Source organism: Neofelis nebulosa, chromosome 4 (assembly GCF_028018385.1).
Source record: "Neofelis nebulosa isolate mNeoNeb1 chromosome 4, mNeoNeb1.pri, whole genome shotgun sequence".
NCBI classification, from domain to species: Eukaryota; Metazoa; Chordata; class Mammalia; order Carnivora; family Felidae; genus Neofelis; species Neofelis nebulosa.
The window spans coordinates 86,297,023-86,324,028 of record NC_080785.1 but is presented as its reverse complement, the minus strand read 5'-3'; the positions used below and the strand labels follow the sequence as shown (position 1 = coordinate 86,324,028).

At 36.9% G+C, this 27,006-nt stretch overlaps 1 protein-coding gene across 10 annotated transcripts in view; it reads right to left on the bottom strand.

The window, feature by feature from the left end:
* Nucleotides 1–27,006, bottom strand: part of MAGI2 (membrane associated guanylate kinase, WW and PDZ domain containing 2) — a 1,350,742-nt gene that overhangs the window by 1,080,903 nt on the left and 242,833 nt on the right. The window lies entirely within an intron of this gene.

The window sequence follows — 27,006 nt, the reverse complement described above, 5'->3', positions numbered from 1 at the left end:
CCTCTGCTCTCCTCCACATGTAGCAATTATGTACATTTAGCAAACTGAACCTTTATTTTGACATGTTTCACAGTGCTTCCTATGATGCTGAATCAGAAAGCAGCTCTTAAAACCTGCTAACTCAACATGCTAGTCTTTGAATTTGAAGCTGTTTGCTGCCCTCTGTAGATAACTAGAGATGAAACTCCAAAGTCCTTAATTAGTAAATATTCACTTTCTCAGAGTTATTTTTGTTGGGTAAATTTAATAGAAAATAGACTAAACGAGATAATTCAATTAAAGAGGAATTAAGAATCTTTCTTTCTTGTAATCTCTTTTGTATTAATACCCTAAATTAAAACCACATGTTTGAAAACAGTGTGGTAAGACAAAAGGAAAATGAAACACATGAACAAACACACATGTACATACAAACTCACATACTAAACAACAGTATTTTTTTTCTTTTTTGGTTTTTCATCACTATATATATATATATATATATATATATATATATATATATACACACACACACACACACACATACATGTCAGACATATATGTGTATGTCATATATATATGCCACATTTAAAAGTTACTTAATTATAATAGAAAATGTCTTCTGATTAAAAACATAAGCTAGATAATCCATATTCTATGGAAAGTTTAGGTTTATAGAAAAACTGAGTAGAAGGCAGAGATTTCCCTTATATTCCCCATACCCACAAGTTCTATCTTCACGTAATACTTTTCCTTGCCTTTTGTATGATGCTCATTGTTGTTTCTAACTTTTGTTTATTGTTGCCATTCATTTGTAAGAAAAGTCACTACTTCAACCACTTTGTTTTGACTTAAACTTATTTCATTGAGAATTTTCTACTCAGCAAAGGAGTAGAAATTGTGTAGGGGATGTTAAAATGATGGTAATAATGAAAACAAACAGCTGAGTGCTTACCGTGTGCAACTCACTGCAGCACACACTCTGCATATGCTAACTACTTAATCTTTGCAAATATTAAAGTCTCATTTTGTAGAACTTAAAATTTTGTTGAGAATAGTATTACCGGGGGCGGGGGGGCACCTGCGTGGCTCAGCTGGTTCAATGTCTGACTCTTGATTTTGGCTCAGGTCATGATCTTGTGGTTCATGACATTGAACCCTGCATAGGGCTCAGTGCTGACAGCACAGAGCCTGCTTGGGTTTTTCTCTCTCCCTCTCTCTCTGCCCCTCCCCTACTCATGCACATGCATGTTTTCTCTCTCTCTGAAACTAAATAAATAAAAAACTTAAAAAAATACAGAATAGTATTACTTTGAGCTCCATCATCATCTCTTTATTAACACTAATTGTTCTTCTTAGGGCATGAGAAAGGTCAGTTATATTTTGTAAACACCTGTTATTTTGCAGTATATGGTTTTACTCCCATGAATGTTATCTGTACTTTAGGCTCATCTATGACTTCTTGACTTTTAGGTAGTAAGTTTGAGAATTCTTCCTAAGAGATAATCAATTGCTACATTCATAACTTCTCTCTCTAAATATGAGCTAGCCTTTAATCACTTCTTTAAAGTAGTGGTTATGTCTTCATGAAAATACCATCCTAAAAGTCCTACACTATTGACCTTTACTACTTCTATTAAATCTCTCTTGTTAGTGTACTTTTTATATCGTGTACTATTTACAAGGAAACTTGACTTTGACTTGACTTTGTCTTTTGGGCTAAGTCTATACTTAGATTATTGCACATAATAATAAATTACAATAATCAGTGGAAACAGGAGATACTCACTAGCACTGATGGCATGAATCTAGGAAGATATTGGGTAACACAGAATGAAAAGTTGCATAAGTACAATGGATATTAAGAATAACTGTCTAGACAAAAGATTGGAAAATAGGTTTAGATAAATGTAAATATACGAAGAATTACCTTTATAAAGCAAATTCAGTGTACTTAAAAGTATTAGATCCAAACTCTTCCTAAAACTTGGCAACTGAAAGCACTGACATCATGGCTCTTTCTTCAAAATAATGTTCATAATAACAGTAAAAGTCCATCAATTGCATTCAACACAAGACAAAGCCTCATTGTTTTTTCTTATGTGACCAACTCAAGGTCTCTACTTAGTAAAGGAACAATATTTTTTTAAAGGAGCTAGTTAGTAAATTATTAATTAATTAAACAAATACTTTTTCAAGCCTATTATGTACTAAGTACCATTTTAGGGACTGAGGTTACCTTGACAAACAAAGAAAAATCCCTATTATCATGGTATTGCATTACATCTTATCATGGCATCCTGGTGGAGGAAGAAAGAACAGAAGTGTATAAATAGTTAGAATATCACAATGGAGAAAAGTTAACTGGGGAAGAAGAATGAGTTTGTATTTGTGTGTAGGATTCAAATGTACATTACGATTACCAGGGAAAGGCTCACTAGTAAGACTTGAAAAAGCAAGGGAGTATTTCATGTAAATATCTATATATTAAAATATTTTAATATCATTTACATTTACTTAACATCTTGCGCATCATTTTTGGTCTGAAATCACTTTTATTTTCCTTCATTTTTTATTAAAGTGTTATTTATGCACAGTAAAATTCACCATTTTAGGTGAATAATTCTATGTATTTTGATGAACGTACAGTTATCTAACCACCAAAATCAAGATAAAGAACAGGTGCATCACCAAAAATATTACCTTGTACCTCTTTGCTGAAGTGTCTGTTGGAATCTATTTTTAAATAATTAGATTGCTTGTTTTCTTATTACTAAGTTTAGAGATATTTTAAGTATTCTGGATATCAGTCCTTCATCAGGTACATATTTTACAAATATTTTCTCCCAGCTTGACTTTTTATTTTCCTAAAGATCTTTCATGTCATTTAAAATAAAACTAAAATCAGTGACTCAATTCTTACTCCGTATTCAGGATTGCTGCTATTGTTACAATGGGCAATAGAAATATGCATAAATGTGGACATTTTTAGCATATGATACACTCTTCACAGGAAAAGAGCAGAAGGGGAAGCTCACTTCTTTCTAAGCTATTAGGGAAGATACTTGTAAAGTAGCCATAAAATACAGTAAGTTCTTAATATTTGCAGCTTGAATGCAATTAAAAGAAGGCACTGGTGGCTATTTTGGTTGTATCTAAGACATTCACTTTGCTGTTTAATCTTCAGATATTCTTTTTTTCTTTCCTTTGGGACTTTAAAGAACTAAAGAAAGGGGACTGATATGATTTCTTTTTAAACATTTATTTATTTTCAAGAGACAGATACAGTGTGGGGGGGGATGTGCAGAGAGAGAGGGGGATAGAATCTGAAGCAGGCTTCAGGCTCTGAGCTGTCAGTGCAGAGCCCGAGGCGGGGCTCGAACCCACCAACAGTGAGATCATGACCTGAGCTGAAGTTGGATGCTTAACTGACTGAGCCACCCAGATGCCCCTGATATGATTTAAGATGGAAAAATAAAGGTGCAACTTAGAACCCCTTTTCCTCAAAATATAACAAAAGCAACAAAGAAGAGGGAAATACGATAACAAAATTAATAGTTCTTAAAGTATAAGAAGAGTCATGACCAAATGAAATTTAATGGCCTGGAGACTAAAGAAAGAAAGAGGTAACTCTGGAGAGTAGCTCAACACAGCCAAGCTCCTAACCCCACTTTCATTACCACACCTGGAGAAAAGTGTATGTTATTATATTTAGGTTTACAAGGTAGGGAATTTTAGAAATTGGCACTAGGAAGAAATGGCAAAACTTTGAAGAATGTGTTTGGCATTTTCAGAAAGAGAAGGATCCAAATGAAAAACAAACCCAAGTCCAGTGGTTACTTTCTGGGTGACTAGGATACATACCCCCAATTTAGTAGAATAAAACTTGACAAGGATTCATTAAAAAAAAACAACTAAACTAAAACTTCTGTAATATGAAAAATTTCAAGTATATTTGAGAAAGAGAATAGAGAATGAACTACCATGCACCCATGACCCAAAGCTAACAATAATCAACAATGATTGTCAGTATTGCTACTCACTCAACCTTTCTTCATATTTGTAGCTTGCAGAAGGTGGTTACCAAATCAGAGTCATTTTTATGGCCAACAACATGTCTATTACATGGCAGGTATTCAATGGTGTTTGCTAAATGAATCAATTAATCAATGAATGAATCAATCCTCATTTAGACACATCATTCCATTTCCCAGAAAATGAGTCTGTCTTTAAAAATAGATAAATATTATATATGATGAATGTGATAATAGGCAAGTATATGCAAAGTGCCACATAGCATTGGAACATGTTCAAGAAGAGGCATTTTGACGATAATAAGGCTAACATTATGTATTCTTCTTAAATGAGAGAGAGAATCCAGCTAATGAGAACCTTCTTAAGCCATCAGGGACTGAGAAACTCTGTTGGAAGCTCAATGGTGACAGAATTAAAACGATCAGGCCTAAATTCACAGTGACAACTTACTGCTGAGTCATTAGACTGTACCTTAAAACAAAGTACCGGCACTAACTTAAATATGCCCTTTTACAGAAATGTCAGGTCCAAATTGATGTAATTCTCTTTTTTTTGATGGTGAATTTTCTCATCTTAAAAAGACAGTGGTAACAATAAGCGTATGCACATACACACATATATACATACACGTATGGACATAGAAGCCAAACATAAACACACATAATAACATAACTTCTATCATTTATTTTCCAAATGCCTCAGAAGCTAGTTCCATTTATCTGGGACAAAACAGATAATCTCCAATATAATTGTGAAAGAATAACGAATACATGATACCAGCATCTCTAAAATGTCAACTGAAATGTGATTTAGTAAACTATTTAGACATTTAGTTTATACCACACTAAACACCTAATATTTTGAAATATGATGTTCTTAAGAACACTAGTGTTGTTAAAAATTATTGAAGCTATATTTGTTTTAAAGAAGCAGCAGTATCCTCCAAGATAAATGTTAATATTTGGAAATGACTGCAATTAGAATGGAACTTAAGTATCCAGAGGAAAATCTCAGTATCTACTCATGGGACACTGGTGGCATAAATAAGAGTAAGATACAGACTATTAGTGAAGAAAGTACCTGAAAAGAGCTGATTTGAACTATCCTCTTTGATTTTCAACATAATGAATAAAACATTGTAATGACTTTAGGGGCACCTGGGTGACTCAGCTGGTTAAGTGTCTGACTCTTGATATCGGCTCAGGTCAGGATCTCACAGTGAGATTGAGCCCTGCCTTTGCAGGACTCTGTGCTGAGGAATTCTCTCTCTCCCTCTCTCTGTCCCTCCTCAACTTGTGTGCAAGTGCATTCTCTCTCTCTTTCTCTCAAAATAAATAAGCATTTTAAAAAAGAAAAAAATAAAACATTGTAATGACTTTAAAATTTATATAATTTTAGTTATAAAATTTTAATATAGGCAACAGTATCATTTTAACCTTAATAATGTAATTAATTTTAACCTTCTGTTTCTATTTCAATAAAGCAAAATTTATCAAAGCTTACTTTGCATTTATCCTCAAAAAGTAGTCTGTTGAAGGCGATTTCTATTTCTCTGATGGCACCATCTAGAGTGGAACTATTAAGAAATTATGCCTTTTTTTAAGTTTATCTATCTATCTATCTATCTATCTATCTATTTATTTATTTAATTTATTTATTAAGAGAAAGAGCGCATACTCAAATCTATGCACAAAAGTGGGCATAATTATAACAGCAAAATGAAGCAACCCAAATGGGGACACTATATATATATATATACACCATGATCTGGTTACTAAAAGAAACAAACTCAAACTTAGTCTTTTATTTACATACAAGTTTGAAAATGAATGAGGGCTGGGGCTGGTCGGGACACCCACCTCTGGGAAGGGAGGGACTGGGGAAAGGTGAAGGAGGCCTTTCCTTTTCTATACCCTTTCTATAACTCTTTTAAGTTTCTAAGACAAAAGGTAAATTAAGCAAAGAAAAGGGGGAAAAAAAGTAAGAAGAGAAGAGAAAAGAGAAGTAAAGAAAAGAAAAGAAAAGAAAAGAAAAGAAAAGAAAAGAAAAGAAAAGAGAAAAGAAAAGAAAAGAAAAACCAGGACAATCTATATAAGGAAAAATACTACCAATTTAAGTATCCATTCTTAGCTTAGGCTCTAAATTTTTTTTTAATGTTTATTCATTTTTGAGAGAGAGAGAGAGAGAGAGTGTGAGTAGCAGAGGGGCAGAGAGAGAGGGAGACACAGAACCAAAGCAAGCTCCAGGTTCTGAGCTTCAACACAGCCCAACGCAGGCCTCAAATCCATGTGGGGCTCCAACGCACAAACTTTGAGATCACGACCTGAGCTGAAGTTGGACGCTTAACCAACTGAGCCACCCAGGCATCCCAATTCTTAGCTTAGTCTTTACTCCCTATCCATCTACAATTTATAATTAGCATTGAATCTCCAAGGAACTACACCATATATGGGTATATATGGAATTAGAAGATATGTCTCTAATTCTCTGCAACATTTTTTTTTGTCTGCCACTATTTGTTGGCTGCAGACTTTTTTTTTAGAGAGAGAGAGAGAGACAGAGCACAAGCAGGGGAGGGGCAGAGAGAGAAGGAGACACAGACTCCAAAGGAGGCTCCAGGCTCTGAGCTGTCAGCACACAGCCTCACACAGGCTTGAACCCACAAACCATTTATAAACTGAGCCGAAATCAGAGACTTAACCAACTGAGCCACCCAGGCACCCCAATTCTTAGCTTAGTCTTTACTCCCCATCCATCTATAATTTATACTTAGCATTGAATCTCCAAGAATACACCATATGTGAGTATATATGGAATTAGAAGACATGTCTCTAATTCTCTGCAACATTTTTTTTTTCTCTACAAGTATTTATTGGCCAGACTTTTAAATATTGATTATTCTGGATGTCAAAGTAGTTGATAGATCTGAAATGTTTCCTCTGAGTAGAAATAAAAAAAAAATCTCCACTTTCCTAACAACTTTAAAAGACTTACGGTTGAAACTATATGACATCAACTGTATACATCAGAAAATCATTGCAAGTAAATTTGCATGGTTGCATTTCACAGATACACCCATATCATTAGTCCATTTTATTCCTTCCTACAAAGGATTCTTTAGAGGTTACCAATGTTCCATGAAAAAAAAAAAGTGAAGGATTGGGATTCAGAAAACCTAAATTTCAACAAAGCGATAAAGTCATTCAAAGTGATGTGCATGTTTTTGTTTAACGAATATATAAATAACATTTTAGAAGAAGCTTCTACTGAAAGTATTGTTTGGGGATTGCCACTGCACAAAAAAGAAAGAGAACTGAAAGAGAATTATGGATTAAGATTCATAAAACATCAGTTGTTGTCCCAGGTCTGCTTGCAATTCAGTTTGGGGAAATTCACTTATCTACGTAACCATCTGATTCTTGATTTGTTAAATAATGAGGATATAATATACAACCTCTGAGGTACCTTTCAGATCTAAGAAGGACCAATATTTTAAGTTGTCAGAATTATCACCTTTCTTTTGTAAGGGGTTTATATATTTTAAGTTTAAATAACCAATAGGTGGTTAAAGAACATAAATTAAATATAAATATAAAGAAAAAAATGAAAATAACATATCCTGCTATCTGGCTATAGCCATTACTGGTATGTGGACTTCCAAACTTTTCCATATGTGTGTATATTATTTAAAACAATAACAAGGCTAGAGAGGAATCAACATGGCAGGGAATTAGGGGACCCGAAGTTCCCTCGTCCCTCACACACAGCAGTTTTGAGGCCAGAAGACTTGGAATTCCAGGAATCCGGGTTACAGAGTGACAGACAGAAAGATCCCAGGGGCCCAAGGGGACAACTTGGCAGGCCATAGGTGCATGATTGCGAATTGAGAGAGATAAAATGGGCAGCATAGGCACAGAGGAGAGGGATCCCCTTCTGTGGAGAGACAAAAGGAAGAGAAAAAAAAAGACTGTGGAAGTGTAGGATTGTATTTGGACACGATAAAATCCATGGACTGGGAAACAAGCAAGCAAACAAACAAACAAACAAACAAAAAACAGATAACCAATTTCTAACATGATCAAGGGTAGTAGGTCTTTCTCTAGACTGGGACCTGCCACCCTGAACACGTGCCTGGGAGGGAGGAGGAGCCATTCCCAGGCATCTAGTGTCCACTGAAACTTGGCAGGCCAGAGAAGAGTGGCAGGAAATATTCAATATGCTGACTAGGAATAATATGCAGCCAAGAATCCTTATCCTCCAAGTCTATCATTCAGAATAGGAGAGACAAAGCTTTCCCAGACAAACAAAAACTGAAGGAGTTCATGACCACTAAACCAGTCCTGCAAGAGATCCTAAATGGGACTCTGTGAGTGGAATGCTGCAAAGACTACAAAGGACCTGAGACATCACCACAAGCATGAAACCTACAAATAACACAATGACACTAAATCCATATCTTTCAATAATAACTCTGAATGTAAAGGGACCAAATGCCCCAATCAAAAGACATAAGCTATCAGAATGGATTAAAAACAAAATCTGTCTATATGCCGACTATAAGAGAGTCATTTTAGACCTGAAGACACCTTCAGATTGAAAGTGAGGGGACGGAGAACCATCTATCATGCTACTGGAAGTCAAAAGAAAGCTAGAGTAGCCATACTTATATCAGACAAAGGCTATAACAAGAGATGAAGAAGGACATTATATCATAATTATGGGGTCTACCCATCAAGAAGAGCAAACAATTGTTAATGATTATGCCCCCAACTCGAGAGGACCCAAATATATAAATCAATCACAACCATAAACAATCTTATTGGTAAGACTACGGTAATTGTAGGGGACTTTAACACTCCACTTACAACAATGGACAAATCACTTAGGCAGAAAAGCAATAAAGAAACAATCACCTTAAGTGATACACTGGACCAGACGGACTTGATAGATACATTCAGAACTTTTCATCCAAAAGTAGCAGAATACACATTCTTCTTGAGTGCACATGGAACATTCTCCAAGACAAATCACATAGTGGGTCACAAAATAGCCCTCAATAAATATAAAAGAAGTGAGATAATACCAGGCATATTTTCAGATCACAAGGCTATGAAACTTGAAATCAACTACAAGAAAAAAAAATGGGAATCCTCTAAATGCATGGAGGTTAAAGAACTTCCTACTAAAGAATGCATAGGTCAACCTAGCAACTAAAGAAGAAATTAAAAAATATATGGAAATAAATGAAAATTTCATATACATATATATATGTATATGTGTGTGTGTATATATATATATATGTGTGTGTATATATATATGTGTGTATATATATATGTGTGTGTGTATATATATATATATATATATATATATATATATATATTACTCTTTCCTCCGTATGTTAGAATGAGACCTCTTCCACATCCCCATTTGACAAAGTAAACCCTACACATATTCAACATTTCTTCTTGTTTTCTGTACCTTATTTTTTGCCAATGCACTAACCACCATCTGACATGCTTTAAAATTCACCTCGTTATCTATTTATTGAACGCTTACCACAACTAGTGTAAATGCCGTGAGGTCAAGAATTTTTATCTGTTTTGCTCTCTACTATATATGGAAAACTTAAAACAGTACCCTGCATGTCTTAGTCAACAAATATTTGTTGAATAAAGAAATGTGATGCTGTATTTACAAAGATGAATCAAAAAAATAGCCTCTGCCTTTACAGAATTTACAACACAGTGAGGGGATAAACACAGAACAGGTAAAGAAGTAAAGGTGTAACTACAAATACAGAAAAATATGCAAGAAGGAACTAAGACACTGCAATAATAAAGTTGGGGATGTGTGGGGGACTATACTTCTATACAGTGGTTAGGCAATACCTTTATTTGTGTGCCTGAGTGGTTCAGTCGGTTAAGTAGCTGACTTTGGCTCAGGTCATGATCTCATGGTTCGTGAGTTCGAGCCCTGCATCAGGTGAGCTTGGGCCTGCATGGGGTGAGCACATGCCCTGCTTGGGGTGAGGTGAGCACTGCTTCGGTTGAGCTCAAGCCCTGCTTTGGGCTCTGAGCTGACAATGTGGAGCCTGCATGAGATTTTCCCTCTCTCTCCCTCGTTCTTTTCCCCCTCACTCACTCACGCCTTCTTTCTCTCTCCCCTCCCCCCCAAAAAAGGAAATGCCTTTCTGAAAATGATCATTCAAGCAAAGAGAGAAATACATGTGTATATCCCAAGGCAAGAAACAGATGCAGTCTAGGAAAATTACAAGACGGTGGGCAAGTGGTTGAAGCATTACTGGAAACAGAAGGGGACAAATCAGCCTTACAAGCCATTGGAGGGAGTTTGGATTTTAAACAAAGTGCAACAGGTAACGATTGAATAATTTTAATCAGGGATTAAACTGATAGGATTTATATTTTAAAACTTTTTTCTGTATGTTTTGTGAAGAATGTAGTGGGGAAGAGAAGTGAAGGAGGAATGGAAAGACCTGTTAGGGAGCTCTCATAGCAGGAAAGTAATAATGACTGTCTGGCATAGAATGAGGGGAGAGGATCTGCAACTAAATTTGGAATGCATTTGGGATGTAGAATCTACAGCAAGCAGTGAATGACTGAATGTGGGAGGTGAAGAAGGTGCCAGAATTAAGGATGCCTCTCTGGTTCCTGGTTAAGCAAATGGATATACAGTAGTATAATTTACTAAGAAAGGGAAAACTGGGATGGGGGGAATCAGATCTTAAATATTAAAACATCTTTGCATTCACAAAATAAATTCTGCTTAACCACAACATTTTATTGATTCTCAGGCTTATTTCTGAATTTAATTTATAATACAAACTTCCTCTACCCAAGCATTATCCAGGAAAGCTAGGTTACGGGGAGCTTGGGTGGTTCAGTTAAGCTTCTGATTCTTGATTTGGGCTCAAGTAATGATCTCGTTCATGCATTCAGGCCCCGCATGGGACTCTATGCTGACAGTGCAGAGCCTGCCTGGGATTCTCTCTCTCCATCTCTCTCCCCCTTCCCTGCTCTCTCTCGCTCTCCGTCTCTCTCAAAATAAATAAATAAATAAACATTAAAAAAAAAGCTGGATTACAATATGGTTTCTAGAAACCTCTTACTATGAAGACTTTGATAATACAAATTTGAGGAAGTTACATAATTGTGGTGACCATCTGGTCCAGTGATTCCAAAACATCTAGCTAGATGGGAGGCTGTTAAGAAGCAGGTTCCTGGGTCCCCACTCACCAAGAGCTTCTAAGTTAAGTTGGGAAAATATAGGTGCTTATCATTCTTTGAGAAGCACTGTTCAGTTTAAGAAAACATACCCATCTTAAACACTGCTGCTTTACTAACTTTAAGAGAGTTAAGGATTGGATGCCTGGGTGGCTCATTGGTTAAGCGCCCGACTTTGGCTCAGGTCATGATCTTGTGATTCATGGGTCTGAGCCCTGCGTCAGGCTCTGTGCTGACAGCTCGGAGCCTAGAGCCTGCTTCGGATTCTGTGTCTCTCTCTCTCTCTCTGCCCCACTCACGCCCTGTCTCTCTCTGTCTCTCAATAATGAATAAACATTAAAAATATTTTTTTTAAAAAGAGTTCAGGATTGATGAAAATAATCTGTTTTCAGACATCTTTTTTTCTACATAATAAAGTCCAAACTTCGTAGCCCACATTCATTGTTCTAAAGTTTCCACCTAGCTTCTCTCTGGTTATGATTCATATATTCTAACCCCCTCCTACTCTAAGTGTGGTCAATAAATTGGCAGCATTGGCATTGCTACCTGAGGGCTTGTGAAACACACCTACTGAATCAGAATGTGAGTTTTAACAAGCTTTGTAGGTAATCATACACACATTGCAATTTGAGAAACACTGCTCTAAAGGACAAACTGTTTCTCATCTATGACAACTGTTCACTTCTCAGTTCCTGTGCCTCTACATATACTGCTTCCTTCACCTGAAATTCTATTCCTTCTACCTCAAAATGTCTACATTCTCTTTGTTAAGTGTATTACTAAATGTGGTGTGTGTGTGTGTGTGTGTGTGTGTGTGTGTGTGTGTGTGTGTGTGTGTTTCTTGGCCATTACGAACTGGGTTTTCCCATTGTACTTTAACTGGCTAACTTTGTTATACATGAAATTTGTGGACTATTTCATTTGTCTCATGGGTTTTGATTGCAGCTAGTTTGCCTGATACAAAATCATGTCATCTGCACATTAGAGAAAGCATTTCATCTTCTGTTCTGAGCTTCTACATATATGTGGGGTTTTTTTGGGGGGGTGGGGAGGGATTTGCTCTAATTTCCATCTTGTACTGTATGAGATAGTTATCTCCACATGTCTTATGTCCACCTCTAATGCTCTTTAAAGATTCCTATGTGATTAGTATTTGTAATCTGCTTAAGACTGTGCCTTGCACATATATGTTGCTGAATAAATATCAGGTGACTGAATGAGTGAATGAATAATAATGTAAACACAGAGTCCAGCCGTTCTGAGGTTCCCAGTTCTGAGCTAGGCAATTCTTGAGTCAATGTCAAGGCTCCAAAAGGGTAAGTGTCTCCAGGAAGCCTGAATTTCACCAGAGAGGCAAATACCAAGGTAGCGTGGCTATAACACATTTATATTCTGTGTGTATGGTATACTTTGTATTGTGATGGTGACTATATTTCTGCTATGGGCCAGAAAACAAGCAATGAAACGGACAAGGCAAAATGTACAGTGCAATTAGAGTAACTATGCTTTTAGACAATAGCTTGCCCAACATTCTTCATCCAGTAAAGCTGGGAGATAGTGTTAGGGAGATAGTTCTCCCACACCTGTGCCATTTATCATGTTAATCAAGTCTATTATCCTAAGGCCCTGACAAGCCTTATTTATCTCAAAATTGGAGACGGAGACACTATTCTTAGCTCCTTAGCTTCAATGTTTTGTCCTTTCTTTTCTTCTAGACAGGCAACAAAACTGCAAGTATCATGTTTGCACCCCCCCCCCAACCCGGTGTCAATGGTGTGCCCATCTTTAATATAATAAATTAGATGTGTGGTGGCTCATGTCTATAGTCTAACATGTTACCAAACTTTATAACATGTGCTGAAACATAATGAGGCAAATACTGAATTCCACAGCAGTACTGTGATATTTTATTAAGGCTCACAATTCAGTCTCTAGAACATAAGTGTAAATATAGGCAGTATCAGTAGAGCACAAACAAGATGTCTCTAAGGTTTGATACTAAAAATTTTACAGAACACTGGCTTTCATATGAATATTAGGGTTCGAATTCTACTTTCATCTAAGAGGAGTAGTTTCAATTAAAAATAGCACTTGACAGTGGCCTTGATCAATAGAGTGGGAGTATGGTTTTATCAAAGTGTGACTTTACTGATTGATTTTAACCTTTGATTAATTGCTTTGATCTCCCTTCAGTTTACTTTTTTTCTGGAAACTACCCTGAACATTTTTATTTTCAATATTCATGTCGTTGTGTTGGTGCCAAATACTTCAAGCACCTCTAAAAAGGTGCTATGAAAGTACTTATCAACATCTTTTGGGAGTATTTTCCCTATTTCACTTTGCTCTTGAGGAGGGAGGAGGAAAGCACCTGCACATTGACGCCCTCATGAAATAGAAGTCTAGGGCTCCTGGTTGGACCGCAGCTAGCTTCCTGGGCATGCAGCCTGTGAACTAGAACATGGCCACATGCTCAGGCCCCAGCCTTGGGTTAATGTTCCTCTGCAACCATCTTAAAGTTCTTAATAATTTTATCTTTGACCTTATGTTTTATAATTGATGTCTGGTGGGACAATGGAACATGGGTATAAGCCACGGAAAATTGTGTAATATGAGGGTCTGTTACCCAATCCTTGTTGTCTCATTCAAACACAGGGCTCATAATGTCCCCATGAGCACACAATTCCAGTGATCCCAGAGTATCAACAAGACTCAAAGGGAGAATATATGGTAAATATGTTCTGTTTATGGCTGAGTAAGCAAAGGTGTTGACAGCCCAGAGAGGCCATGCTTTCCATATGAAACAGAATTTGCTTTGAATGCAGAACGAAGGCATGGTGTTCTAAGAAACACAAATGACCAAGGAACTTACTGTAGCCTTTCTTACTTGTATTACTTCCTTTTAGTAGCGGATCACTTATGCTGATAATGAGGATATGAAAGGAAAGGTAAAAATAGGGTAACCCATAGTCCTTTTTCCTTTTAGTTCATCCTTACTCATCAGTAAGCTGAAATTAAAGATTGTGGGTAGGATATGCACATATCAAGAAGTAAAATACAAACAGATGAGTTAATTTTTTCAGCATTTCCACTATTCTGGTAAGAATGAAGTACATGTGCATATAGAAGCTACAGGATATGAATTATGTAATTTCTGTGATTCTGCATACCAGTTAAATCATCCTGAATTTGAATTTAAAACCAACAGTGCACCATGTAAAAATGGATGGTAAAATCCATGCTAATAATTTAAAATTTTAACTTAGAACAACATTAAATAGGAAATTAAAAAAAACACCATGATAAGTCAAAAGAGGAACACAGAAAGAAGATAAATAGAATTATATTTTAGCATATTTAATAACACCTCTTTTCCCCCTACTTTTTGAACAAGAGGTCCTAAGTTTTTGGTTTGCAGGAGTCCTTGCGTATGACTGCTGTTTTAGGGGATTCGTGTGTGTGTGTGTGTGTGTGTGTGTGTGTGTGTGTGTGTCTGAGTGTAGATCACATTGGCCTCACAATAAAATAATATTTTTTAAGGTTTTCATTACAATGCACAGAGTCATTCTTAAGAGTACTGCAAAGTGGCTCTTCGATACTAAGTATGCTGAAAGAGGGGAGAAAATGGGCAAGAGCTCTTACAACCCATCAAAAATGAGTCCTACTCTTTAATTGATCAAGTAGAAAATGTTTTTTTCCTCAGGAACTAGTGTTCTACCTAGGATTCTTATGCTGAAAAAGGTCATTTCTTAAATGGTATTCAGATGGTTGGAAAGTTGAAATGACCTCCTACAAGTAAGCCGTTTATCCTTCTCTTGATGATAGGACAGGCCTCAAAAGCATTTATCACCTCTTTATTACTGAAAAAAATGTTGAATGTCAAAAGGGGCACAATTTTCTAGAAGATTCTGTTTGTACCATTTCATTGTAGATTTGTAAGAAAAAAAACAAAAAGCTCTTATTATCATACTTCCATCCAATTAAAGGCCCACCGAAATGAGATGAACTTTTTAAAACTTTTTTTGTTTTTTTTTGAAAAGCCTAGTGTTCTACCAGGAAATGCCAATTTTGTTACTTTCTAACTTGTGGGAACTAGTTTTGTTATTTAGTGTTTTTTTCTCTCATAAGTAATCATAAACGTAACAACTGTTTTAGAGCAGGGATAGTCATGAATTTTAATGTATGCACTGAGTGTTTTAAAAGATAAAGAGCTAATTCCAATAGGAGTAGACTGAATTATTTATGTAGGTTGTATCGATTACTTCTGGAATCAGAATTTTCTCTTTTCCTCCCACAGTTAAAATTCCTTTGCCAGTTTTAAAGGTTTTTGTACAACTTCCTGTGTGTCCTATACACTTAATATTTTCTTTCCGAATTAAAAAACATAGAAATTTTAAACATAAAGTTGACATCTAGCTTTTTGGTGTTTGAATGAAATCTTCCTTGGACATTAGGGAACGATAGTGTTCCTTTGTCCTCAATCTGAGAAATACTTCAGAAAAGAAAAAATATATATATCTTGCACACAGTGGGCAACTGTTTGCTATGGTAAAAGTTACGAGAATTAAATGGAGAGATTCAAACACCTTTTAATGGAACATCGATGAAAAACATCATACTAAATTGTCAATTCATGCTATGGACAAAAATGACGATATTATAACATTTTTTAGTAAGATATGCCCCAAGTTCATCTAGGAGAACCTCTTAGGTAATAAGTAATATAGGGGCAAATATTAGAAGGCCATTGGACCTAATGACTTCTTTTAATCCTATCTAATTCTTTTTTTTTTTTTAATTTTTTTAACGTTTATTTATTTTTGAGACAGAAAGAGACAGAGCATGAACGGGGAGGGGCAGAGAGAGAGGGAGACACAGAATCGGAAGCAGGCTCCAGACCCTGAGCCATCGGCCCAGAGCCCGATGTGGGGCTCGAACTCACGGACTGTGAGATCATGACCTGAGCTGAAGTCGGACGCTTAACCGACTGAGCCACCCAGGCGCCCCAAATCCTATCTAATTCTTTAATTTTATGACTCCATTACCACTTTCCCTGAAAAGATAATTAACAACAACTGGGAATCTGATTTACTGACATTGTTCTTGGCGGGCATGAGAAAAGATTCGGTCACCTAGCAATCCCAAACAATGTGGCCAGATGTTCTGCATCAACAAACTACCAACACATTTAAGCAGCTATCACTGACTAATGTGGTGGTAATGAAAGCATCTCTTAGCAATGAAATTCAGATATTCATGTACCCTGACATCTGTGATGTCCATTCCATCAACTGAGCTTTTAATGACAATTAACTGCATTTTTCACACGCTGAATACTGCTCCCTTGTTACAAAGTAACAGACCATATTCCCAGAAAGCCAGAATTTGCAGGGGAAGGAAAGCACTCAAAACCTTGTAATATAAATAGAACACTTGTGGCGAAAGTCCTGTTAAAAGAGGAAATGCATTTGTATTTTGGAATTAAAAGCAAACAATGTATGTGTATTTTAGAAATGTGAAAAGGAATCAATTAACAACTCATACTTAAATGGGAAAAGATTTCTCTCCCCTCCGTGCTCCCACTTCTGTGTGTAAGACCTGGAATGGAGGTCCACTGTTTTTCTATTGAAAAGCTACAGTCAGGCCCTAATCCTTCAGAACTGCTAAGCTGAGCACTCACTATATCTATTCTGTTACCTTTCTGAGCATTTCACCTGTATGAACTCTTTCTATAAAAGGCATATTAAATTAATCTCCTCAACCAGCATTGATTGATATGTTACCAATAATTTTTTAAGATGCAGAAGATAAGAAAATGAAACCAAAGAAGTTATAGAAATAACATGATCTTTCTTATTCTCCTTACTTTAAAAATATTTAATAATTACATGTACAGTTTTAAAAAGAAATTAAATGGCACCTTCTCTTCCATGGTTCAATTTATTTAAAACATTTATAGTGTTTACCTCATATTTTTCAAAAATCTAATCTCACTATTTTTAGGCCATTAATGACTTTCTTTTCTGCAATTTATCTTTTTTTTAAAGTTTATCTATTTTTTTTTTTTTTTTTTTTTTTTTTTTTTTAACGTTTATTTATTTTTGAGACAGGGAGAGACAGAGCGTGAATGGGGGAGGGTCAGAGAGAGAGGGAGACACAGAATCTGAAACAGGCTCCAGGCTCTGAGCTGTCAGCACAAAGCCCGATGCGGGGCTCGAACTCACCGACTGTGAGATCATGACCTGAGCCGAAGTCGGCCGCTTAACCGACTGAGCCACCCAGGCGCCCCAAGTTTATCTATTTTTTGAGAGAGACAGAGAAAGCATGAGCAGGGGAGGGGCAGAGAGAGAGGGAGAGAGAGAATCCTTAGCAGGCTCTGCAGGGTCAGCATAGAGCCTGATGTGGAGCTGGAACCCAGGATCCCTGAGATCATGACCTGAGCCCAAATCAGGAGGTGGAATCTTAACAGACTGAGCCACCCAGGTGCTCTGACAACTTATCTTCTTAACATCATCCTATTTACTTGGTGATCATGCCTATTTTCTTTCTTCTATCTTCTTGGTATAATAGAATCATCATTTTTACTTAATTAATATTCACATTCTGACTGTTGTTCAGTATAAAGGCAAGTAGTGTGTAATATAGTTCCTTTCTCATAAAGCTGTTGCTCATTGTGTTTTTTGTTGCATCATATTCTCTAACTCGATCCTTAACTTTTTCCTAGCGTTCCATCAGATAACGGCATGTTCCTTACAGAAGTTTGATTTTTACTGCAAAAGCCATAGTACATTTGATAGATTTATTCCCTTCCTTTTCCTGTAGACTTTCCTTTCTCTTCCTGCTCCAGCAGGTACTTATCTCCTTCTATACCAGCTGTCTCCTTGGACTTCATTTTACTGCTTTCCAGGAAAGTGATTTTTGACTGACTCACCAATTAAGTAAGTTTGGTATTAATGTCAGATCTGACTGTGCCTGAAATAAGAAATCAGTGAAATGAGACTATAACGACTGCAAGCTTAAGAAAATAGGCCAAAGTAATTTCTCATAAAAAGACAGAAGATATTTAATCACTCAATCACCACCAAGTATAAATCCTCACATTCTGCTCATAGGAAAATCATAATCAACGTCTGCACTGGGTCCAGTTCCACTCAGTAATACAAGTTCTCTGAGTCAATTGAACTAACTCTCCTGGTTTCTAAATGGGTATCTTGGCACTCATCCAGCTGTCTTGACCTCATGTAAGGTTAATTCTGCAGCCTCAGTTGGAATTTCAGAATGAGGGCCCTGAATGCCAGATAGGTGCTGCCATTTGAATAAGGTTTTCTCGTTTGTCTTTTTTGATTGTCTCCCCATAGCATCTCTTAGAGTGATATGCACCATAGGTATTGTTCCCACTGCACTTGTCACCTTGCAATGTGGCAGCATACCTGGCTCTTTATTAAGATACTGACCTCAATGAAATAAAGAAGAAGATTTAAAATGTTTAACTGCACTCTACCTTCATTGCTTGATATCTATTGCATAAAAACAATTAGAAGTAAACAGGCAGGGCATTTCCTCTCAGAACCTATCAACTTTTCAGGGACCTACTTTTCTGGGAAACATTAAAGAACTGAAAGGCAAAAAGGTAAGGTTTATTGTATCTAAAATACAGACACTAAAAATTTCAAATTAATAAAGGCTTAATTAAATGTCCAGAAAATATGACAATAGTTAATTATGACATTTAATAAATTATTAAAGTTAAAATACATTTTAATTACATTTGAAACATTTTTTAGAGGCTAGATGTGTTTACTTCCAAAGAATTTCCAGGTATGCATACTGATTTCAAATAACAACCATTAATAATATTGTCAACAGCTGCATGTTGGGAGGGAGGGTTTTCTCATTTTTTTATTTTAAAAGACTTCAAAGATAAGAGAAGTTGAAAGAATAGTCCAAAGAGTATCGGTACATCTTCAACTAATATTACACAATTGGTAACCTTTTAAGAACTCTTAAAACACTTTATGAGCTCGGTTATTGTTCAAACTAACCCTCTCAGGTAGCTCATTTATCATCTTTGGTTTGCAGTTAAGATACCTGAGGCACAGAGAGATTATACCCTGTTCCTAGTCACAAAGCCAGTAAATGGTTGGTCTGGGATTCAAATCTAGAAACTGCCTAAGAGCCCATGTTTATTAAGAAATCATTCCTGTATTAAATGAATTATGCAAAGGTAAATCCTTTATAAATTATTTTACATCTGAATTATATTTAATGTAGGATGTAGGTGTGTTTTAATATGATTTAGGGAGTGAAATTTCTGAAGTAATAGTGTCTAGAAAGCTTTTTAAAAGGCTGTGGGCAATTAGATGGTAGGGAAGAAGCAGATGTCCTTGGCAGTGCAGCCTGGAGAGATGGAAAAGCTAAGTGAGATATACAAAGATTCCAGATGCATTTATGCATCTGGAAAAGACAGAAGAGGAAAGAAGGAAATAATGTTTATTTTTGAGAGAGAGAGAGAGATAGAGCATGGACAGGGGAGGGGCAGAGAGAGAGGGAGACACAGAATCTGAAACAGGCTCCAGGCTCCAGGCTCTAAGCTGTCAGCACAGAGCCAGATGTGGGGCTTGAACTCAACAAACTGCAAGATCATGACCTGAGCCAAAGCTGAACGCTTAACTGACTGAGCCACCCAGGCACCACTCGAATTTCTTTATATGCAAACTAAAGTTGTTGAAAGAATATCATGTTGCCTGAGACTGTTCAAAACACTGCTGATATGTCTCCTTTTACTATCTTCATGGTCCAGTGAAAGAATTATCCCCATTGGACAAGTGGCAATACTGAGGCCTTGTGACATCACGAGCTAACCAGTTGGTAACAAAGACAAGACTAAAACCCAAGCCTCTAACTCTCAGGCCTTTCAATTTCTATAGCCTTATTTACTTCTATTTTTCCTGAAAAATTATATATATCTTTTCTAGTATTGGTGTTGATAGTAGGCAAAATAGAAGGTGACTAATGAGATTTATTTTGATAGCCTTCCAGCAGGGCTCTCTGTCCGAAAGCAGAAATTCTTACTTTTGCTACAAGGCCTAAACTGCCACGAGTACACACATTTGTTAAGGCCCCAGACAGAGCTTTCAGTCTAAAAGACAATGCAATCAAAGTGCTCCCAGAGGTGGCGTATCCTTAGCAGAAACTGGCTCTTTTTCAGGGAAAAGAGCAGAAGGCAGGTATAATTGGCCATGTTTAAACACCCTCTGGGAAAGGGTTTTAGAGCAAGATCCTGGTATGGTGAGTAGGGATGACAACCTAAGTGAGTTGTCAATAGTAGAAAGAAAATGTGATGATACTGAAGGTAAAAAGCCAAAAATACTTTGCTTACTTCATCATTTTGCCTGAGGCCAGTTTTGATTTGTTCCTTTCACACAGCACTTGCCCTTCCTAACCTTGAAAGTTTATGAGGGTTTTAAGTGAATATAAAAAATACAAGAGTGATGACTTTCAAGGTCACAGACAATAAAATCTCTCTAACTATGTTTAGGATGTCTACCTCTATTGTCCTTCAATCCCACCCTTTCTTCGGAGCAGCATTCTCCAAGTGTGTCCCACTAACAGTGGTTTTAAAAGAAGTGGAAAAAGCTGGGATCTGTAGTCATACAAATTTGGGGAATGCTGGCTAATATGTTTAACCCAAACAGATTGAGATTAACAATGCACAGCTGCACATTACAAGTTCTGAGAAGCATGGGTGTGCTTAACTCATTATTCCCCCAATGTATATGCCCATAAAATCTTTTTCACATAACAGCATTTTATGAAATGCTTTGGGAAAATGTTGCCTACTGTACTATCTGTGCAGTAAGAAGACTATACATTTTTTTTTACTATATTTAGTTGACATTTAACTGTTCAAATTGTACATGAATCTTTTTAAAATTTTGAATTTATACAGAATTCAGTTTTATTTCAAATTTTTTTTTTAATATTTACTTATTTTTGAGAGAGAGAGACAGTGTGAGCAGGGGAGGGGCCAAGAGAAAGGGAGACACTGAATCTGAAGCAGGCTCCAGGCTCTGAGCTGTCAGCACAGGACCTGACGTGGGGCTCGAATTCACAAATGGTGAGATCATGACTCACTGACTGAGCCACCTAGGCGCCCCCTGACTTTTAAAAAATTTTTTTAATGTTTATTTATTTTTGAGAGAAAGAGAGAGAGAGTATGAGCAGAGGAGGGCAGAGAGAGAGGGAGACACAGAATCTGAATCAGTTTTTATTTCAATAATGCTTTTATTATCTAAGGATTCATAGCATACTCTTTAGTAATTCCCTATATTAATTACAAAAATGGTCAGTTCTCTTTTTTTTCAAATATTCTTATCAACTCCAGGATTTTAACATTACATGAATTTTTGGAATGGAAAGACATTTCATGCTCATGGGTTGGAATAACAAATATTATTAAAATGTCTATACTACCCAAAGCAATCTACAGATTTAATGCAATCCCTATCAAAATACCAACAGCATTTTACACAGAACCAGAACAAATAATCCTAAAATTTGTATGGACCATAAAAATCCCCAAATAGCCAAAACAAAAAGAAGTATTACAATCCCAGATTTCAAGTTATACTAGAAAGCTGTAGTAGTCAAACCAGTATGGTACTGGCACAGAAAAATAGACGCATTTCAATGGAACAGGATAGAAAGCCCAGAAACAAAGCCATGATTATATGATCAATTAATCTTCAACAAAAGACACAAGAAAATGCAATGGAAAAAGAGTCTCTTCAACAAATGGTGCTGGGAAAACTGGACATCTATATGCAAAGGAATGAAACTGGACCGCTTTCTTCCACTATACGAAAATAAAGTCAAAAGGGAGTAAAGACCTAAATGGCAGAAAACATAAAAAACCTAGAAGAGAGCAGAGGCAGTAATTTCTCTGACACTGGGCCTTAGCAACATTTTTTAAAGTACACTCTACCCTCAGTGTGGGGGCTTGTACTCCCATCCCCAAGATCAAGGGTCACATGCCCTACCAACTGAACAAGCCAGGCAGCCAATGTAGCAATTTTTCTAATTGTCTCCTGAGGCAAGAGAAACAAAAGCAAAAATAAACTATTGGGACTACAGTAAAATAAAAAGTTTCTGCACAGCATAGGAAACAACCAACAAAATGAAAGGCAACCAGAGAGGCCAAGATGGCAGAATAGCATGGAAGGTTTTTTTCCATCTCTCGTCCCTGAAATGCAGCCAGACCAACACTAAACTGTCCTGCACACCTAGAAAACTGATCTGAGGATGAACACAACGATATGCACAACCTGAACCAAAGAACTCAGCAGGTACTCAGCACAAAATGGTGAACTGTGGGAGAGAGAAGCCGCAGAGGGCAGGGAGCTGTTGTTTGCAGAGAGTGGACGGAGTGGGAGGGAGGGTATAGAAAAAGCAACCCCCCCAAAAAAAAATCAGCTAGAGAGAAAGTGGAAATAGCCACAGGGACTGAACAAAAACGAGAGAAAGGGGGGGTTTAAGTTTCGTTCAGACCCTATAAACAGGGGGAGCACAGAGTCTGAAACTCTGCAGCACAATACCTGGCAGTGCTCTGGTGCAAATCCTTAGGAGCAGAGAACGAAGTCTGAAGGGTCCACGGGCCACATGGGGAGAAGCGGTTCCCCTGCTGGGAGGACATTTAGTAGAGGCTATGAGGCCACCCGGACCCAGCAGACCCCAGAGAACAACCACATTCATTGGTACTGGAATAAGGACATTAAGGGTGAAGCCTGGTGCCAGATGTGTGTTGTGATTTTCCATAAACCCTGACATGCTGCTGCTACAAGATCACGGGAACTTTTTCTGGGGGTAGTCTGGCACCCAGCCACAGGCTCTCAGCATTGACAGCAGCACAATCTCTGGAACGTTTCTGGGGGTGGGCCAGCACCTGGCCATTCGCTTGGCAAGACCATCCCCCAGAAGGTCTGAGCGGGTCAAAGCCATAGTCCCTCAGAAGTGAGGAGTGGGGAAACACAGCCCGTTTGAGATAAAACTCAGGACAGAGGTGCCACCTGGCAGCCTGACAGCTTGGTCAAAGTGTAGAAGCAGGGAGTGGATGGAAGCTGGAGACAAAGGAGGGATGCTTGATTGCCAGTCATGGAGAGCACAGAGTTCCAATACAAGAGACTGAAGAGTTTGGTGATGCCATTTTCACCCCTCCCGTGCATGTGCATACATGCCTACACAGGCCACAGCAATCTACCCGAGTAAGCTAAGCAGTTCCATTTAGTGGAGTACGGAGCCATTACACTAAACCCCACACAACTGGGCCAACAGCGCTTTTAACAAACAAGTCTCTCCACCTGCTTAGTTTAGGGACTATAGCTTCATAGCTTGACTTGTATGGGGAACCAGATGTAATTTCAATCATACTTCATTCTGTTTGCTAGTCTTTTTATTCATTTTTTTCTTTTCTTATTCTTGAATACAGAAAGAGAAAAAAATATTTATTTTTTCCATTTTTTTAAAAGATTTTTCTTTGTTTCTACTATATTTTTTTACATTTTGTGAATTTTTAAAATTCTATTTTACTTTCACCATTTTATTTTATTTTATTAATTTTTTCAAATTTTCAAACATTTTCTTTTTTTCCCCTTTTTTCTTTTCTTTTTTTCCTTTTCTTATATTTCCCTTTTTTCTCTAATCTATCAATCTTCTTTCAACAACCAGACCAAAACACACCTAGGATCTGGCATCTTTTGTGTTTTCTTTGTGTTGTTTTTAATTTTTTAATTTAATTTTTTTACTTTATCAATTCCTTTTCTTCCTCCAAAATGACAAAATGAAGGAATTCACCCCACAAGAAAGAACAGGAAGAATTGACACCCAGGTAATTAATCAACACAGATACAAGCAAGATGTCTGAACCAGGATTTAGAATTATGATAATAAGAATACTAGCTGGGGTTTAAAATAGATCAGAATCCCTTTCTATGGAGATGAAAGAAGTAAAACCTGGTCAGGATGAAATAAAAAATGCTATAACTGAGCAGGAATCTTGAATGGATGCCATGGTGGCAAGGATGGATGAGGCAGAGCAGGAAATTAGTGATATAGAGGACAAACTTACAAAGAACAATGAAGCAGAGTAAAAGGGGGAGACTAAGGCAAAAGAGCATGAAATAAAAATTAGAGAACTCAGTGACTCTTTAAAAAGGAATAACATCAGAATCATAAGGGTCCCAGAGGACAAAGAGAGAGAAAAAGGGGTAGAAAATTTATGTGAGCAAATCATAGCAGAAAAACTTTCCTAACCTGGAGAAAGACACAAACATCAAAATCCAGGAAGCACAGAGGATTACTGCTAGATTCAACAAAAACCGACCATCAACAAGGCAAATTCACAAAATACTCAGACAAAAAAAGAATGATGAAAACAGCAAAGGAAAAAAAAAATCCTTAACCTACAAAGGAAGACGGATCAGGTTTGCAGCAGACCTATCCATAGAAAGTTGGCAGGCCAGAAAGGAATGGCAGGATATATTCAATGTGCTGAATTGGAAAAATATGCAGCCAAGAATTCTTTACCCAACAAGGCTGTCATTCAAAATAGAAGGAGAGAGAAAATTTTCCCGAACACAAATTACAGGAGTTCATGACCACAAAACCAGGCCTGCAAGAAATTTTAAGGGGGACTCTGTGAGGGGAGAAAATACAGGGAAAAAAAAAAAAGCAAGAGAGACTAGAGAGGACCAGAAACTCCAACTTTACAGGCAACATAATGGCAATAAATTCATATCTTTCAGTACTCACTCTAAACGTCAATGGTCTAAAAGCTCCAATCAAAAGACATAGGGTGACAGAATGGATAAGAAAGCAAGATACATCTATATGCTGTTTACAAGAGACCCACTTAGACCTAAAGACACCTTTAGATTGAAAATAAAGGGATGGAGAACCATCTATCATGCTAATGGTCACCGAAAGAAAGCCAGAGTGGCCATACTTATATCAGACAATCCAAATATTAAAATAAAGACTGTAACAAGAGATGAAGGGTATTATATCATAATTAAGGGGTGTATCCACCAAGAAGACCTAACAATTGTAAACATTTATGCCCCAAATGTGAAAACACCCAAATATATAAATCATTTAATCACAAACATAAAGAAACTCATTGATAATAATACCATAATAATAGGGGACTTCAATACCCCACTTACAACAATGGACAGATCATCTAAACAGAAAATCAACAAGAAAACAATGGCTTTGAATGACACACTGGACCAGATTGACTTAACAGATATATTCAGAACATTTCACCCTAAAGCAGCAGAATACATATTCTTCTCGAGTGAAAATGGAACATTCTCCAGAATAGATCACATACTGGGACATAAATCAGCCCTCAACATGTACAAACAGATCGATATCATACTGTGAATATTTTCAGACCACAACACTATGAAATTTAAAATCAACCACAAGAAAAAATTTGGAAATATAACAAATACTTGGAGACTAAAGAACATCCTACTAAAGAATGAATGGGCTAACCAAGAAATTAAAGAGAAAATTAAAAAGTGCATGGTAGCCAAAGAAAATGGTAACACCACAGCCCAAAACCTCTGGGACACAGCAAAGGCAGTCCTAAGAAGGAAGTATATAGCAATCCAGGCCTACCTAAAGAAGGAAGAAAGTTCTGAGATACACAAACTAACCTTACACCTTAAAGAGCTGGGAAAAAAAAAAAAAAAAACAGCCAATAAAACCCCAAACCAGCAGAAGACAGGACATTAGAAATATCAGAGCAGAAATCAATGCTATCAAAACCAAAAAAGCACTAGAATAGATCAATGAAACCAGGAGCTGGTTCTTTGAAAGAATTAACAAAATTGATAAACCCCTAGCCAATTTGATCAAAAATAAAAGGAAAGGAGCCAAATAAATAAAATCAAGAATGAAAGAGGAGAGATCACAACCAACTGCAGAAATATAAACACTAATAAGAGAATATTATGAGTAATTATATGCCAATAAAATGGGCAATGTGGAAGAAATGGACAATTTCCTAGAAACATATGAACTACCAAAACAGAAACAGGAAGAAATAGAAAATTTGAACAGACCCATAACGAGTAAAGAAATTGAATTAGTAATCAAAACTCTACAAAAACACAAGAGTCCAGGGCCAGATGGCTTCACAGGGGAATTCTACCAAACATTTAAAGAATTAACACCTATTTTCTTGAAGCTGTTCCAAAAAACAGAAATGGAATGAAAACTTCCAAACTCTTTCAATGAAGCCAGAATTACCTTGAATCCAAAACCAGACAAAGACCCCACTTAAAAGGAAAACTATAGACCAATTTCCCTCATGAACATGGATGCAAGAATCCTCAACAAGATACTAGCCAACCAGATCTAACAATACATTAAAAAAAGTATTCACCGTGACCAAGTGGGATTTGTACCTGGGATGCAGGGCTGGTTCAATATTCACAAAATAATCAATGTGATACATCACATCAATAAAAGAAAGGACAAGAACCACATGATCCTCTCAATAGATGCAAAGAAAGCATTTGACAAAATACAGCATCCTTTATTGATAAAAACACTCAAGAAAATAGGGATAGAAGGATTATACCTCAAGATCATGAAAGTCATATATGAAAGACCCCCTGCTAATATCATCCTCAATGGAAAAAAACTGAGAGCTTTACCCCTAATGTCAGGAACACGTCAGGGCTGT